The sequence below is a fragment of the Leptinotarsa decemlineata genome, unplaced genomic scaffold (assembly GCF_025532065.1).
Source record: "Leptinotarsa decemlineata unplaced genomic scaffold, Ldec_3_MD MMD2_tig00000251_RagTag_RagTag, whole genome shotgun sequence".
NCBI lineage: Eukaryota > Metazoa > Arthropoda > Insecta > Coleoptera > Chrysomelidae > Leptinotarsa > Leptinotarsa decemlineata.
The window spans coordinates 1,118,369-1,135,531 of record NW_027412547.1 but is presented as its reverse complement, the minus strand read 5'-3'; the positions used below and the strand labels follow the sequence as shown (position 1 = coordinate 1,135,531).

The window sequence follows — 17,163 nt, the reverse complement described above, 5'->3', positions numbered from 1 at the left end:
TCATGATAATTTCAACTTAACACCTACAAATGTTTACGAGATGAAACAAACTCTCAAGGAAATAAAAAATGATAAGTCCGCGGGGTTGGATGGTATAACTAGAAGACTCCTTGAGAACCTACCGATAGAAGCTCTATTTGCACTAACCGAGGTGATTAACAAATCTTTTGTGACAGGAGTATTTTCCTCAGGGTTGAAGACATCAGTTGTTCTACCTCTCTATAAAGGTGGAGAGGTCACCAACCCCTCAAACTTCAGACCCATTTCGTTATTATCAACTATCTCGAAATTAATCGAAAAGCTAGTGAAGAAAAGATTGTTGAGATTTTTATCAAATGGAAAAATATTGAATGAATGTCAATTTGGCTTCCAAAGCTGTAAAAACACTAATGATGCATTCTTCTCATTTTTGGAAAAAATATACTCGAATATGAATGAGGGAGAAGCAATTTCGGCAGTTTTCTGCGATTTTTCGAAAGCCTTCGACTGTGTCAATCATGATATACTTATAAAAAAATGTACTGTTATGGCATAAGAGGAAGAAGTCTTGAATGGTTCAAATCGTACCTAACGTACCTACGTACCCAGCTGACGAAAGTCAATAATGTGTATTCGGACATTTCGGCTATTGATTGCGGGGTACCTCAAGGATCTGTTCTAGGGCCCATTTTATTCCTATTATACATCAACGATCTTGCTACAGTTGATATTGAAGGGTCATTCACAATTTTTGCCGATGACACCACATTGTTATGGCATGAAAAAAATACTAACAATTTGAAGCAAATGGTATCATTAGATTTAGAAAAAGTCAAACAGTGGTGTGATTCTAATTTACTCTCCTTCAACGTAGACAAGACCAAAATTGTAAACTTCAAATTTAGCTATGACAACTTGCTATTAGATGGTAGGAAGATAGAAGAAACGACTTGCACAAAATTTCTTGGTCTGCATATTGACAATAAATTAAAATTTAAAGAACATATCACATCTTTATGCACAAAATTGACTTCAGGATCATTTGCTGTCAGAATTGTCTCCAATGAACTTGATATATTCACTGCTAGAGCGACTTACTTTGCCCTAGTAGAGTCTCATCTAAGGTATGGCATTGCATTTTGGGGATTCTGTAGTAAACAACTATTGAACCAGGTCTTCGTGTTGCAAAAGAGATCTTTGCGGTTTTTATGTGGGGCAAACCATAGGGATAGTTGTAGACAACTTTTCGTTAAATACAGAATCCTCTCTCTATTCAGCATCTTCATTCTTGAAGTTGTTTGCCTGATTCATAAAAGATATAACACTGATTCTCCAGATACACATAGAATCCACAACACAAGACAGAACAGTAGTAATAATTTACATCTGCCAATACCCAGATTGACTCTAACAAAACACTCTAACATGTACGAAGGGAAAAAATGTTCAACCATTTACCACAGGTAGTTAGGGATATAGTAGAGCAGATATGTTTCAGGGAGTCGGTCAAAAATATACTGCTCATGAAAGCTTATTATAGCCTGCAGGAATATTATGATGACAAATTGTAAATATTCTCAGTGTTCTGCCAAGATAAGCTAAACAATATTATCTATTAACGATCACGTTTTTATCATTATCATTATTACTATTATACATATAGTCTTGTTTTATTCCACATTAATATGTGTATGTGTGAATTGAATTGTGATACAATTGCATTTATAATGAAAATGCAAGGTTTGTTTTGTTTTGACAAATATGTTTTACATACTTTTTAATTTGCTGTTTTATTTATTTATATTTTTATATGTATATATATACACATATATTTATATTTATATTTTCATCACACTTTGTCAATGAGAATTTATTCTTGGACAATAAAGTATATTTATCTATCTATCTATCATCTTTTCCATTATTCTCCACAGAAAATATGTTCCTCTGTATATAAACCAATAAATCGTGCGGGCTTATCTACTGATTGTATGTCGCCGGAATTAACGACACTAACTTCTTTTTGTCTATTATGTAATCGTGAACATTTTGTTATATTTGTAATCTGACGTATTCAAGATTCATCCGTCTGATACAATAATTTGTGTATCATCAGCGTAAACAATAATTGGACTATTACATTTCTTCAAGATATCGTTGATATAGAGTCAAAATAAGGTAGATCCTAGAACCGAGCTCTGAGGAACACCTACTTCAGAATAATCGTTGCACCATGACAGACGGTTACCAATAATGTCTTAATTACTACGTTAACTCAAAAAACTTTTTATCCATTCATGACTGACACCACGGATTCCGTATCTGGACAGTTTATTCAATAAGATTCCGTGACTAATGCAATCAAACACCCTAATGAGGTCATAAAACTAATGACTTTGAGAACATATGAGTGAATTGCCGTTCAAGTCGATTAATTTTCCACAAAATCATATTGGTCCGCTGTCATCTTTGAAAAAATTGCTGAATATCCCAGAGATTTCTTCAGGTGAGTAGTATATTTTATTTTCATATTTTATAAAGGAGGCTGATTGTTTGCGCAATTTATTAGTTAACTAGTACTATGTTGCTGTTAAAATGTTTTGACAGAATCAGAATCAAAGAACTTAGGCGTGCGCAGCGTTATAAAACAGTGTTTTCAAAAAAATTGTCCTACAGCGCCATCTACTGACGAGTTACAGAAAAATTGATAGCCTCAAAATCCTATATATTTTCATCTATTTTCACCTGAATCCAGCAATAGTTCACTTTTCAATATTTAACAAATAAAATTATTTATATTCCAATTTTTATGTTTTGATCTAGACTGCCGTGAATCGTGTAATTCGCTTCATTCTTAATCAAGTAACATGGGAAAACTACGACTTCAAGGCTTATGACTTCACAGTTGTGTCAAGAATTATTTCGCAGTCGCAAATACGAATTTTTCCAGTCAACTTGATTTTATTAAATGGAAAGGGGGTGGCTTGTTGGCTTTTTGTGAAAGATCATTTTCTTAGGAACAATTTGATGCCTCACACTTTCACTTTATTTTCTTTATTTTTCTGGATAATTGCAAGAAATGATCATACCTAATAACAAACAATAGGTAGGTATTCCGTAATCGTATGCACTAAGTTCTGTTATTCTAGTTATCCGTGACAAACAATTGAAGCTGTTGCTAGGACTACCTAAACAAATAGGCTAATGAATATGATGTCACTTTTAAAATTTATTGGTTATATAGTTTATAATTAGATATGGCAAATTACACTAGAAAGGGGAAAACTGACATGTTGCTAATTCAAGGAAGAACAAAAAAGAATGCAACTATTGCAGCTCGAATTTATGCTCAGAGGTTCCTTAATCGTCGCCATTCCACTCGGAAAGAAAAATGTGAAATGAACAAAAAGAAAATGGCAATTACTTCATTGTCAGTGAATAAAAAGATTTAGGTGTGTTGGCCAATGTTGAATTCACCATTCACCAAATTGTTTCTGAGTGTGATATAAGTTATTCGTCCGTTTGGAGATTTCTTCATAAATATAGTTATCGATCATTCAAGTACCAACTACACCAACATCTTTACGATAACGATCATAACCGAAGATTGACTAATTGCAACGGATTTTTGACTGAATACAGAGAAGATGTACGTTTTCCATTAAAAATTATTTATTCAGACTGCGGAAAGATATCTACAGTTCCTTAGCAATCAAATTGATGATTTCATTGAAGATTTGCCTCTGGTTAACTGAAATGAATATTGGTACTTCTCAGAAATTATTTAGGTACTCTACCTGTAAATGAGCTCATTCTGATTGGTGGTAATGACAATTCAGATTCGATTCATTTTAATATATATAGAGGACCAGGTCAAAAATAAAGTCAGTTCCGATTAATCGTTGTGAACGTTGTACCATTATAAACGTTATTCCTCTTACATTTTTGTAGGTGATTGAGTGTTTTGGAAAATTTCCACCGAATCTTACAATGGCTAGTGGTGCATATGGAAAAACAATGGAAAAATCCATCGAGACTATTACGAAAATGTCTCTCGAATCCAATTTTGTGAAGACAGAACCACAAGACGATAAAATCTTTGGTGAATCTACGACGTTTAATAGTAAATTAGTGAAAACTGAACCACAGGATGCTGGAATGTTTCCAACTGACTTCATTAATAACTTGACCTCAACGGATGGCGACGGTTATAACAAAAGCATTGGTGATCATAGGCGAGTGAAGGTGGAAGATGATATCGATATTTTTTATGAAGATCTCAAGTGTGAGGTTGATACTGAAGAAAACCTATCAAACTATATGCGTGGTGAAGACTTGAACCATGATGTGAAGCCATTTTTTTCGGAACCTGCTAGACAAGGAACAAAATTGTTTGGTTCTGACTCCTCTACCGACTCAAACTCAATGAATCACAACAAATTCCATGGTAATCACGGACAAATGAAAATGGAAGATGAAATCGACATTGTTTACGAAGATCTCAAGTATGGAGTTAAGAATGAAAAAACCTCTTACAATATTCCAGCTCAGGACTCAACCAAGGACCCACTTCTTTTGGATCCTGATACACAATCGAACGTAAAGAGACGTCCTGGTGGGGGATCATTCAGTTGTGATATTTGTTTGAAGAATTTCGCCAAGTCTCATAGACTGAAAGTTCACTTACGAATTCATACTGGAGAGAAACCATTCCATTGTAATTTCTGTTCAAAGTCATTTGCTCATTGTACTACTTTGAAGAACCACGAAAGAATTCATACAGGAGACAGACCATTCCAGTGTAAAATCTGTTCGCAATCTTTTACACGAAGTGGTGATCTGAAAGTCCACGAAAGAAAGCATACTGGAGAAAAACCATTCCAATGTACTATCTGTTCGCAATCTTTTATTCGAAGTGGTGATCTGAAAGTTCATGAAAGAAAGCATACTGGTGAAAAACCGTTTCGGTGTACGATGTGTCCAAGATTTTTCACTCAGAGTGGTGATCTGAAAGTTCATACAAGAACTCATACTGGAGAAAAACCTTTTCAGTGCAAACTGTGTCCAAAATCTTTCATTCAAATTTTTGCTTTAAAAGTTCATGAAAGAACTCATACCGGTGAAAAACCGTTTCATTGTAAGTTTTGTCCAAAATCTTTCACTCAAAGTTGTTCCTTGAAAATTCACGAAAGAAGACATACTGGGGACAGACCATTCAAGTGTAGGAGCTGTTCAAAATCTTTCAGCCACAGTGGTGATTTGAAAGTTCATGAAAGGATTCATACCGGAGAAAAACCGTTTCAATGTACAGTCTGCCCGAAATCTTTCAGACATTTTGCTTCTTTAAAAGCTCATGAAAGAAGTCATACTGGAGAAAAATATTTCCAGTGTGGAGTCTGTTCAAAATATTTCATTCATGGGAGTAGTTTGAAAGTTCATGAGAGAAGTCATTCTAGGAAATAACCATATTAATTCATCATGTATGTGTTTTCATTCAAAATTGTACGAAATCTCTTGCCTGGGAGCTATGCTTGAAATAAACAATTCGAATAACATGCTTTCTGAAGGTGATTCAGTTCCTGTGTTTAGATGGTACGTTATAAATAATAATACTGTTCAATTATATTTGTTTATGTGTTTTTATTTCTTTATCTATATTTTCTATCTTTATCTTCATGTTCTTATTTCTTTATCTAGAGTTCTTGTCTCAATCTTCGTTGGCGTAGATTTCTTCTTTTGAAATCAGACAATATCATGATGAAATGAAGGAAATGATAATATCGATTTGCAGAGTACTGGTACTCAAATTTTGAAGTAAAATAAACGTTATTTTTAATTCGAAGTACCAAAGGGGAAATCTGCTGACCATCACTATCCATTTGCTCAACTTCACGCTACTGCTAACAGAGATGCATTGACAAAACACTATCAGACCAGAAATAATAACAAATTTAGGGTGTAAAATCATTTGGTATTCATTCTGAATTATTAAGAGTATTTAAAAGTTCAAGGAAAATATCTCGCCGACGCTGAATGCAATACCTAGAGTTCTCTTGCAATTCCAAAATAAATTGGATGTACCATTATTATTATTGGAGTTTTCTCCCAACACCAAACCGTTATTTCAACACCTCGACACGTGTTTCGATCACCAAGTGATCACCTTCAAGAGGAAGAATAAACTCGGTTAATTGTTGAAAATTTTCACAATATGGTTAGTTTTTGTAATAAGTTTTTTGCAACTTTAGTTAATTGTATCTCCAAAACGAATGATTTGTTTTTTATTTTGACGAGATTCACCACACCATCTAGGGCTGGAGAAATTTTTTTCATGCATCCCACAGGTAACGAGAATTTGATTCAAACTGACAGGTCAGATCCTCTATAACATAAAGTACTCAGCCTTACAATCAGTAGGGCCCAATCACTAATGGACAACTACAGCATAGATAGTGTCCACATATAGAGTTTTTGACGATAGTGGTTGTTTGACGTTAGTAGCACCATCTAGGTAGTGAAATAATGATTGTTGACAGCAATATTTCTAAGTACAAACATAAAATTCATTCTGACCTCGCCATTTCAAACACCTGATTTCTATTGTTTTTTCAATATACAATTTATTGAATTATGGAGTCCAGAAATAACAATATTTGAATGGCCGGATATGAAAAATAAGTACATCCAAGATTTATGATTCCAATCATTGTTTTTCCAACTGAATATTCTGGAGGAAGGTATTCTCATTGAAATAAAATATTTTCATTCAATTGGGCATCTAGAACCTAACTCGGTCGGCTTTTTTTACAAAAATCACTAAAATCTACATGAAATGAGAATACGACTTCAATTACCGCATATATGAAAAATAAATAAACGATTATGATAAAAAAAACCAACACCACTTCATCAAATCAAAATTATCAGAAGGAATCTGTCTTGATTACTTGAATATTGATAGTTTTACGAAGGTTTACCGTTAGGTGGAACGGTGGTTCGCACGTTGAAACGCAAGCCCTCGTTGATCTTCAGATTTCTCAAGTTCCTGCTTTCCAGAATTGTCGTTCGAGAGGGGCTACAGCTGGTTCATGGAAGCAGATTGATCTTTTGTTTGTAGATGACTGACAATGTTTTATAATGAATTTCATTAGTTCCGACTTCCATTGTCTGATAGTATATAAACTGATTTGAAATTCCCGAAGGAACTAATGAAAGAAGAATTAAAAAAAGTTCTCTTAAGTTAAGTTCAGACACTACAACTCGTTTGTTTTATAAGAACCAATAAACTCGCGATTTTGAATAATTATGAGTTTTTTTCATTGACATTTTAGAACAGACCTACACTTACATTGACTAAAAAAATGCATATTGTGCGGAAAACTAATATCTATGCCACGATAAACCCTACCTAGACAAAAATCCTGCAAACCACATACTTGCAGCTTTTCGAGTTGATCGATCGTAGTCTAACAATATTGGGGTAGATCGTCAATAGGTCAAGTTTAGGCACCCCTGCTGTAGATAGTTGTGTGATTTGGAAATTTTTTCGAGTTCAATATCTACTACAAGTTCTTTTACATTCAATTTTAATTTACTATTTTACAAAATTAGGTTTCTGTAGATAGTTGTGTGATCTGGAAATTTTTTCGAGTTCAATATCTACTACAAGTTCTTTTACATTCAATTTTAATTTACTATTGTACAAAATTAGGTTTCTGTAGATAGTTGTGTGATTTGGAAATTTTTTCGAGTTCAATATCTACTACAAGTTCTTTTACATTCAATTTTAATTTATTATTTTACAAAATTAGGTTTCTGTAGATAGTTGTGTGATTTGGAAATGTTTTCGAGTTCAATATCTACAAGTTCTTTTTAATTTACTTTACTTTTGTACAAAATTAGGTTTCTGTAGATAGTTGTGTGATTTGGAAATTTTTTCGAGTTCAATATCTGCTACAAGTTCTTTTACATTCAATTTTAATTTATTATTGTACAAAATTAGGTTTCTGTATATAGTTGTGTGATTTGGAAATTTTTTCGAGTTCAACATCTACTACAAGTTCTTTTACATTAAATTTTGATTTACTATTGTACAAAATTAGGTTTCTGTAGATAGTTGTGTGATTTGGAAATTTTTTCGAGTTCAATATCTACTACAAGTTCTTTTACATTCAATTTTAATTTGTTATTGTGCAAAGATCAACCCCGCGATATTTATTCAGACAATTCTCTTATAACAAATGTAGTGAAAATTATTTACTACCTGTTTCAAAGAGAATTAGGTAAAATGTTATGGACCCACCATAATTGTAGTAAATATTGGTACTTCTCAGAAATCATTTGTTCTACCTGTAAATGAGCTCATTTCTGATTGGTTAATGACAATTCAGATTCGATTCATTTCAATATATATAGGGGATCAGGTTAGAGAGAAAGACAGTTCCAGTTAATCGTACTGAATGTAGTACCATTATCAACTTAATTCTGTATGCATCTGTATAAATCTGTATACATCTTATCAAATTAGGTTTTTATAGGTGATTGAGTGTTTTGGAAAATTTCCACTGAATCTTACAATGGCTAGTGGTGGTGCATATGGAAGAACAATTACCAAAATATCTCTCGACTCAAATTTTGTGAAGGCAGAGCCAAAAGAAGATAAAATCTTTGGTGAATCTACAACGTTTGATAGTGACTTAGTAAAAACTGAACGACGGGATGCTGAAATGTTTCGTACTGACTTCATTAATAACTTGACCTCAACGGATGGCGACGGTTATAACAAAAGTACTGGTGATCATAGGCGAAAGAAGATGGAAGATGATATCGATATTTTTTACGAAGATCTCAAGTGTGAGGTTGATACTGAAGAAAACCTATCAAACTATATGCGTGGTGAAGACTTGAACCATGATGTGAAGCCATTTTTTTCGGAACCTACTAAACAAGGAGCAAAAATGTTTGGTTCTGACTCCTCTACCGACTCAAACTCAATGAATCACAACAAATTCCATGGTAATCACGGACAAATGAAAATGGAAGATGAAATCGACATTGTTTACGAAGATCTCAAATATGGGGTTAAGAATGAAGAATACTTCTCTTACAATATTCCAGCTCAGGACTCAACCCAGGATGTGGACCCACTTCTTTTGGATCCTGCTACACAATCGAACCTAAAGAATCTTCCTGGTGGGGGATCATTTAGGTGTGATATTTGTTTGAAGTATTTCGCTAAGTCTAATGTACTGAAAGTTCACTTACGAGTTCATACTGGAGAGAAACCATTCCATTGTAATTTCTGTTCAAAGTCATTTGCTCATAGTACTAGTTTGAAGAACCACGAAAGAATTCATACAGGAGACAGACCGTTTCAGTGTAAAATCTGTTCGCAATCTTTTACACGAAGTGGTGATCTGAAAATTCACGAAAGAAGGCATACTGGGGACAAACCTTTTCAGTGCAAACTATGTCCAAAGTCATTCATTCAAAATTTGGCTTTGAGAGTTCATGAAAGGACTCATACCGGTGAAAAACCGTTTCAGTGTAACTTTTGTCCAAAATCTTTCACTCAAGGTTATTCCTTGAAAATTCACGAAAGAAGACATACTGGAGACAGACCATTCAAATGTAGGAGCTGTTCAAAATCTTTCACTCACAGCGGTGATTTGAAAGTTCATGAAAGGATTCATACCGGAGAAAAACCGTTTCAATGTACAATCTGCCCAAAATCTTTCACACAATGTGCTTCTTTGAAAGCTCATGAAAGAAGTCATACTAAAGAAAAATCTTTCCAGTGTAAAATCTGTTCAAAATACTTCATTCATAGGAGTAATTTGACAGTTCATGAGAGAAGTCATTCTAGGAAATAACCATTTCGATTCAACATATATACAGTTTCATTCAAAATGATACTAAATCTCTCACGTAGGAGCTTGCTGGAAATAAACAATTCGACTAACATCCTTTCTGAAGGTGATTTAGTTCCTGTATTCAGATACTATGTTATAAATAATAATAGTGTTCAATTATATTCGTTTATGTGTTTTTATTTCTTCATCTATGTTTTCTCTCTTTATTTTCATGTTCTTATTTCTTTATCTAGAGTTCTTGCCTCAATCTTCGTTGGCGTAGATTTCTTCTTTTGAAATCTTCTTCTTCTTCGTGTTAGGAATCACACGTTGAAAGGTAAGACCTCGTTATTCCTTAGCTCGCACAAGTTTCTCAACTTCTGAGAGTTGTCGTTCATATAAACGCTACAGCTGATTAACGGAAAAACATATTTCTTCATCTATAGCTCTTGCCTCGATCTTCGTTGAAGTAGATTTCTTCTTTTTTAATCAGACAATGTCATGATGAAATGAAAGAATTGATAATATCAGTTTGCAGAGTGCTGGTACTCGAATTTTGAAATAAAATAAACATTATTTTCAATTCATAGTAGCAAAGTGGAAATTCGCCGACCATCAGTATGGAACGCCGTTTTACTTTTTATTGTCACAAATATTCATTCCTCAATTTATTCACCTAACAATTTATTTGTTTAAATTTAATTGATTCATGCATTTGTTCGACACATTGAAAACGATTGTTCGAAAAATTTGTTCTAGTTTAAATGACACTTGATTTAAAATGTTACACGAATGAAATTGTTATTTTATTGATTCCGAAGAAAGATATTGTTTCAGAGTATTGGAAACTGGAATGCCAATTTACTATATATTATGCTGAAAAATAATCTGTATACATATAGTTCAACTCAGCACAATAGCATTCTGTGAAGTGTGACAGTTTTCCTGCTTCAAGCATTCATGAATATTTAAAATTACTCGCTGAACTTGAACATGTAAGTCCTTATTTTCAAATTCCGGACCCCTGTCGATTGACACAGATTCCTCACACGTAATGTTATCATTTGTTTCAAAAGGTCTCCAGAAAGCTATAAATACCAAGATTTTCACAAAAATCGGTTTAAATGATGAGATTGGAACCTTTGGTGTAAAACTTGAAAACTTTTTCTAGAGATCAACTACCCTAACACCAAACTGATATTTTTAACTCGACGCGCGTTTCGCTAACAAGGTTAGCATCTTCAGAAGAAGCAAATTGATACCGAATCTAAAGGGTTAGCTGACAAGGGTTAGCTGTTTATATACCTTAAGTTTCTTGGTCCGATGTGGACTTTGTTTATTAAATGATGATTATCCTAATTGATTTTTCGGTAATTAACTAGTGGAACCACTACCTTCAAATTAATTTGTCCTCTTTTCAATCTATTGTTGACAAAAATTGCAAAAATTGTGAACGTTCACTCAAAATCAATATAAGCTAGATCATTAAAATACAACAAAAACAATACTGGTCCCAGTACCGAGCCTTGGGGTAGTCCGTGTCTAACAGAGACAATATCTGACAGCATGTCAGTTCTCACAACTTGGGTTCGTTGACTCAGATATGATTCCATCCAGTTAAGGCTTTGATTTCTGAAACCATAGTGTTGGAGTTTGCGTAGCAGAATTTCGTGGTTCACCTATGTTTATGACTGTACTCTTATTTTTATTGCCGTTCCAATTGTGAATGTATAGACTATACTTTCTGTTGGTAAGAGAATTGATAAAATCCGTTCAGGCGAGTAACCCTGGTTTCATACGTGAAGATATATGGAGACACATTTAACATTATTTGAACTAATAGAACAACAATTTCCTTGAATTAACGTTTTTTGTAGTCCAACGAATTTGTTAATCGATACAACTTTTTCATCTACATTTCACGGTCCTTAAAATGACTTTTTGTGGTTGAAAATTAAATCAAAATAACTTCTTGTGACCGTGGACTCGTGTTCCAAATGAACAAATTACGTCGAACGCGCATTGGATGGTGTACAAAGTATCGATGTGCGTCGGAGCATGCAACACATCGAATTACGTTTGAAAATGAGCGCTAGTTCGGTTTCAATTGTTTCCAGTGGAACGTCGATCGTGGTTAGCCGTGGAAATGATGGATTCGAGTGAGATGTTTTGTTGAAGTGAAAATTTACCTGACGTAAGTACACGAATATATTTTTGTCAAAGATGCGAGAGACGTGGAAATGTTCAGTTTAGTGAACTTTAAGGAAAAATTGTACTTTATGGGATACTCACGGATTTTCGCGATTTTTTCTGGGATAATACTCCAGAATGGTAGGAATTCTGGATACTTTTTATTTTGAATCGGATTCAATTAGTTTTCCAGATATAGTCTGTCAAAGTTCGTATAATGTCATACTTTTTCAATACATGAGGTTTTCAATTTAGTAGGTCAGGTTGGGTGTTTGAAACATAACCTAACCTGACCTAACTTAACTTGGCCTAATCTAACTCAACCCGGCCTTACGGAAACCAGCCCGACCTAACCTAACCTAATCCGACCTAACCTGACTCAACCTAACCTAACTCGACCTGACCTAATCCAACTTAACCTAACTTGACCTCGCCTAACCTAACCTAACCCAACCTAACCTAACCTAACCTAACCTAACCTAACCTAATCTAACCTAACCTGACTCAACCTAACCTAACTCGACCTGACCTAACCCAACCTAACTTGACGTCACCTAACCTAATCTAACCCGACCATACATAACCTAACCTAACCTAACCCGACCTAACCTAACTCAACCTAACCTAACTCGACCTCACCTAACCTAACCCAATCTAACCTAACTTGACCTCACATAACCTAATCTAATCCGACCATAGATAACCTAACCTAACCTAACCCGACCTAACGTAACTCAACCTAACCTAACTCGACCTTACCTAACCTAATCTAACCCGACCTCGGTGAACAACGGTTATAAGGTAGTAGATTTATTTAAAGTCTGATTCCAGGAGTACAAAACAGTTTCGAAACAAGTTTTTTGTTCCAAACGAAAACAAATATGTACTTTGAATTTTTGTCTTAGACATACAATAATAAAATATTTATTCATTTGCCAAACTCAAAACTAATATGAAAATATTAAAACAATTCTTGAATTCTCTAATAAACCGTACTAAGAGTGTGTACATTCTAGTCAGTTATGGTCAAATCATAATAATAACACTCTAATAATGATAAATTGATGGATGCAGCCGTTACTACGTGGTAGGAAATCATAATGAAAGGAGAAATGAAAATTTCTATATTTTTTACCACTTTTATTTGTACCTAACGTTACTGCTTATACCTTCAAATAATGTTGCAGTATACTCCTTTTTGAGAACAGTGTTCTGCACCCTTCTTTCAGCCAGAATACTCGTGCCTTCATTGTCGCCTCCTCTTGGTTGAACCATAAATTCTGCGATGCTTGATGGTGCTTCATTTTTAGTTTAAAGTAGTATGTGGCTTGTCTATCTGCACTTGCTTCCTTCAATAAATTGATAGATGTAGCCGTTACCAAGTGGTAGGAAATCATAATGAAAAAAGGAATGAAAATTTCTATGTTTTTTACCACTTTTATTTGTAACTGACGTTACTGTATAAGTTTTATTTTATTGTATATTATTTTTGGGAATGAAAGTTTTTGGCTTTCTACTACTCCATCTTGATACAAAAAAAGGATTAAGGAATCTTCCCAAGAAAGGAAGGAAGTAATCAATTTGAAAATAAGTAACTCGTAACTCTATACATGAATGTGTAGATCATGCAAAGAAGTAACTTTCAGACACAAACTGAAAGAAAGTCCTCCTGAAACAGCTACTTTCATATAAACATTGAATTACACGAAAGAAAAACATTCTTTCGAAACAAATACTTCTATATGAACACTGAATTATACAAAAGATACTTTTTTCTACTCAGTTTGTATTTGAATCATTCGTTGTGGAATAAAATCAGATATCATTCACAGGAATTCCACATTAAATGAATGGTAAAAATTACACTTACATGGAACACTGTCATCCTCACTGGTGTATATCGATGTTTCGCCGTAAGACACTCGCCCTAAAGCTCTTCAGTACCAAATTGGATAACATTATAGAAAATACACACACTTCTTTCATGAATTACGATTTTTAATGTCACGGAATAAGCTTGATCTGCTTATGTCATCGATGACAAAGTAATGACATTCATTAACCTATTTGATTTAATCCCAGCCAAGAGGAATCTTATTTGAATTGAAGGGGTTATATTTTTAGGAGTGATCAATTTTTGGAAAAGAAAGTTTTTGGCTTTCTACCACTCCATCTTGATACAAAAAAGATGATGGAATCTTCCAAAGAAAGGAAGGAAGTAATCAATTTGAAAATAAGTGAGTCTATACATGGATGTGTAGATCATGCAAAGAAGTAACTTTCAGACACAAACTGAAAGAAAGTCCTCCTGAAACAGCTACTTTCATATAAACATTGAATACACGAAAGAAAAAAAATCTTTTGAAACAAATACTTTTATATGAACACTGAATTATACAGAAGATACTTTTTTCTACTCAGTTTGTATTTCAAACATTCGTTGTGGAATAAAAAATCAGATATCATTCACATGAGTTCTACTTTGAATGAATGGTAATAAATTGCACTTACATGGGACACTGTCATCCTCACTGGTATACATCGATGTTTCGCCTTAAGACACTTGCCCAAAGGCTCTTCAGTACCAAATTGGATAACATTATAGAAAATACACACAATTCATTCATGAATTACATACATGCATGATCTACATACACGTCCATGTATAGAGTTACGTATTTTCATATTGATTAATTCCTTCCTTTGAAAGATTCCCTCATCTTTTTTTGTATCAAGATGCAGTAGTAGGAAGCAAAAAACGTGTTTTTTAGTTTTTTGAACTATGTTTGTTTTTCATTTTTTAGTTTCGTATGCTATAAAAGCGTGTTTTTTAGTCTTCTTAAACTATATTTATTTTATCTAAAGTTTGGGATCAATCAGCCGTATACAGGGCTTTTCATGATGAGCGTTAATTAGCCGTTTCTGACAAACTATTTAACGGATCAACCTGAAAATTTCACAGTATGGATAAATCAATATGACCTACACGCCTAAAATATTACAGAAGAAGCGGCATTGTCGTTTCTACTATAAAGTAGCGGCTTCTTTGATTTTTCGAATGGAACACCCCGTATATAATATCATACTATGATTCATTATCACTTTGTCAACAAATTCATATACTATTTTCCTATACCTATCTATTACCGTTTAGAAGATATAAATTAATTTCGATATTTTTTTCACCAAATATGAAATTTTATAAATGTTGATAATTTTGAACTATTTTGCACTAAACCGATCAAATTTGAAATGGAGTGGAGTGATACTATGAGGATCTTCACTCCGAGTAATATTTTCATTTGCCTCGTACAGGGTCTTCAAACAATGCAGATATTTTGATTTCATGAAAAAATGAGTGGAACTCAATTTTTTCAAATGAAACACCCTGTATATTTCAACATTTTTGAGCTCTACATCCAATTTTAGATTACCTTTGTTCACATAATACTATTTCTATTTTGAACCGTTTTGGAGATAAACTGTTTCAAACCGAAACTGACGTGGTTTTCTTGCTCGTTTTTTTGAATTCATCACTTATTTTGGATATTCAACATTTTTTTATACTTAGTAATATTTCTTTTTGACCCAGTTTTTTAACTGTCTCAGATCAGTCAATTCGAAATTGGTATGTACCTACTTTAGAAAAGTTACAATTTGTATACATTGAGGTATTGGTCTCTAACGCACAACAGTACACATTAATATTTTTTAATACTGTGATTTGGAAAAATGAATAAACCAATTATTTAACGTCAGACTTTCGTTGGTGATTTTGACTGATTGTGATAGCTACCAATTATAACAGAATAATGTCAAGATTAGGTTACAGTAATGAAGATTTCTTGAATTTATTAATATAATTTATGGTGAGTGCAATAGAATTGCAAGTAGAACATGCCGAGTATTTCATGAAAGATATCCACAACTTCCGAAGCCGAATAATCATATGATAAATCGACTACTAAAAAACTGTAGGTTGAATGGAACCTTCCGTCCAAAAATCATTCGTAAGAAGACTAAAGTTGATGATGATGACAATGGTATAACAGTTTCGGGATACTGTCATGCATTTCCAAATGCTTCTCTGCACGAGGCTGAAAGGGAGATAGGTATACCCTACGTGACAATATGTCGAATTCTTAATAAGCATAAATGGCATCCCTGTAAGTTCTACTGTGTCCAACATTTGACAGAGACTGATTTACCTCGTAGAGTGGAATTCTTTGAATGGTTACTTGTCAAGACTCAAGAGGATGAACATTTCCTTGACAATATCATATGGACAGATGAGGCCAAGTTCACAAAAAATGGAGTTTTCAATAGACACAACAGTCATTATTGGGCGCCAGAAAATTCCCATGTTGTCTGTCAAAGGGGTTTTCAAGAAAGATGGCAATTCAATGTATTTTGTGCCATAAAGAATGAGTCAATTTTTTTATATCGAGTTTTATGATGATAATTTGAATGCATCAAAATATGAAGATTTACTGAGGAATGGAATTCAAATGATTTTAAATAATAGACCAGGAAGAGAACGTGTATGGTACCAAATGGATGGTGCTCCACCCCAAAATTCTCATTCAGTCAGCAAAGCTTCAACCGAAATCTTCGAAAACAGATGGATTGGTAATAATGGATCTTTTCGTTGGCCTCCTAGAACACCAGATGGAAATCCATTAGAGTATTTCGTGTGGGGTTTCATTAAAAATATGGTTTACTCTACTCCAATAACAACAATAGAATATATGAAATGGAGAGTTACAACTGCTTTCAATAGTTTGACTCCAGACTTGATTAGAAGCGCTACACAAGACAATCTTTGAAGAGATTACATGTTTGTTTAAGTAGAGGTGGAGATGTGTTTGAACATATTCTGAAATACACTGACGATTAAATTAACTCATTAATTTATGGGTTTATTATTTTCAGTTCGTGTTTCAGCGTTAATAAAACTATTGTTTGAAGAGAAGTTTCATTCGATGGTTGAGGAGTATTTTAATAATTATCTTTTCATTTTATTATCTGTGACTAATTGAGAAACATCAAACGAAATTTGTTTTACAAAAATGAGTGATGAACAAGAAAACCATGTCAATTTCCGTTTGAAACAGTTTATCTCGAAAACGGTTCAAAATAGAAA

At 33.7% G+C, this 17,163-nt stretch overlaps 1 protein-coding gene across 1 annotated transcript in view; it reads left to right on the top strand.

Moving 5' to 3' along the window:
• Positions 1 to 11,876: 11,876 nt before the first annotated feature.
• Positions 11,877 to 17,163, top strand: part of Fa2h (Fatty acid 2-hydroxylase) — a 61,977-nt gene continuing 56,690 nt past the window's right edge. Inside the window, exon 1 of the mRNA XM_074173465.1 lies at positions 11,877 to 12,024. The gene's annotated coding sequence lies outside the window, so the exon portion shown is untranslated. The remainder of the gene's footprint in view (positions 12,025 to 17,163) is intronic.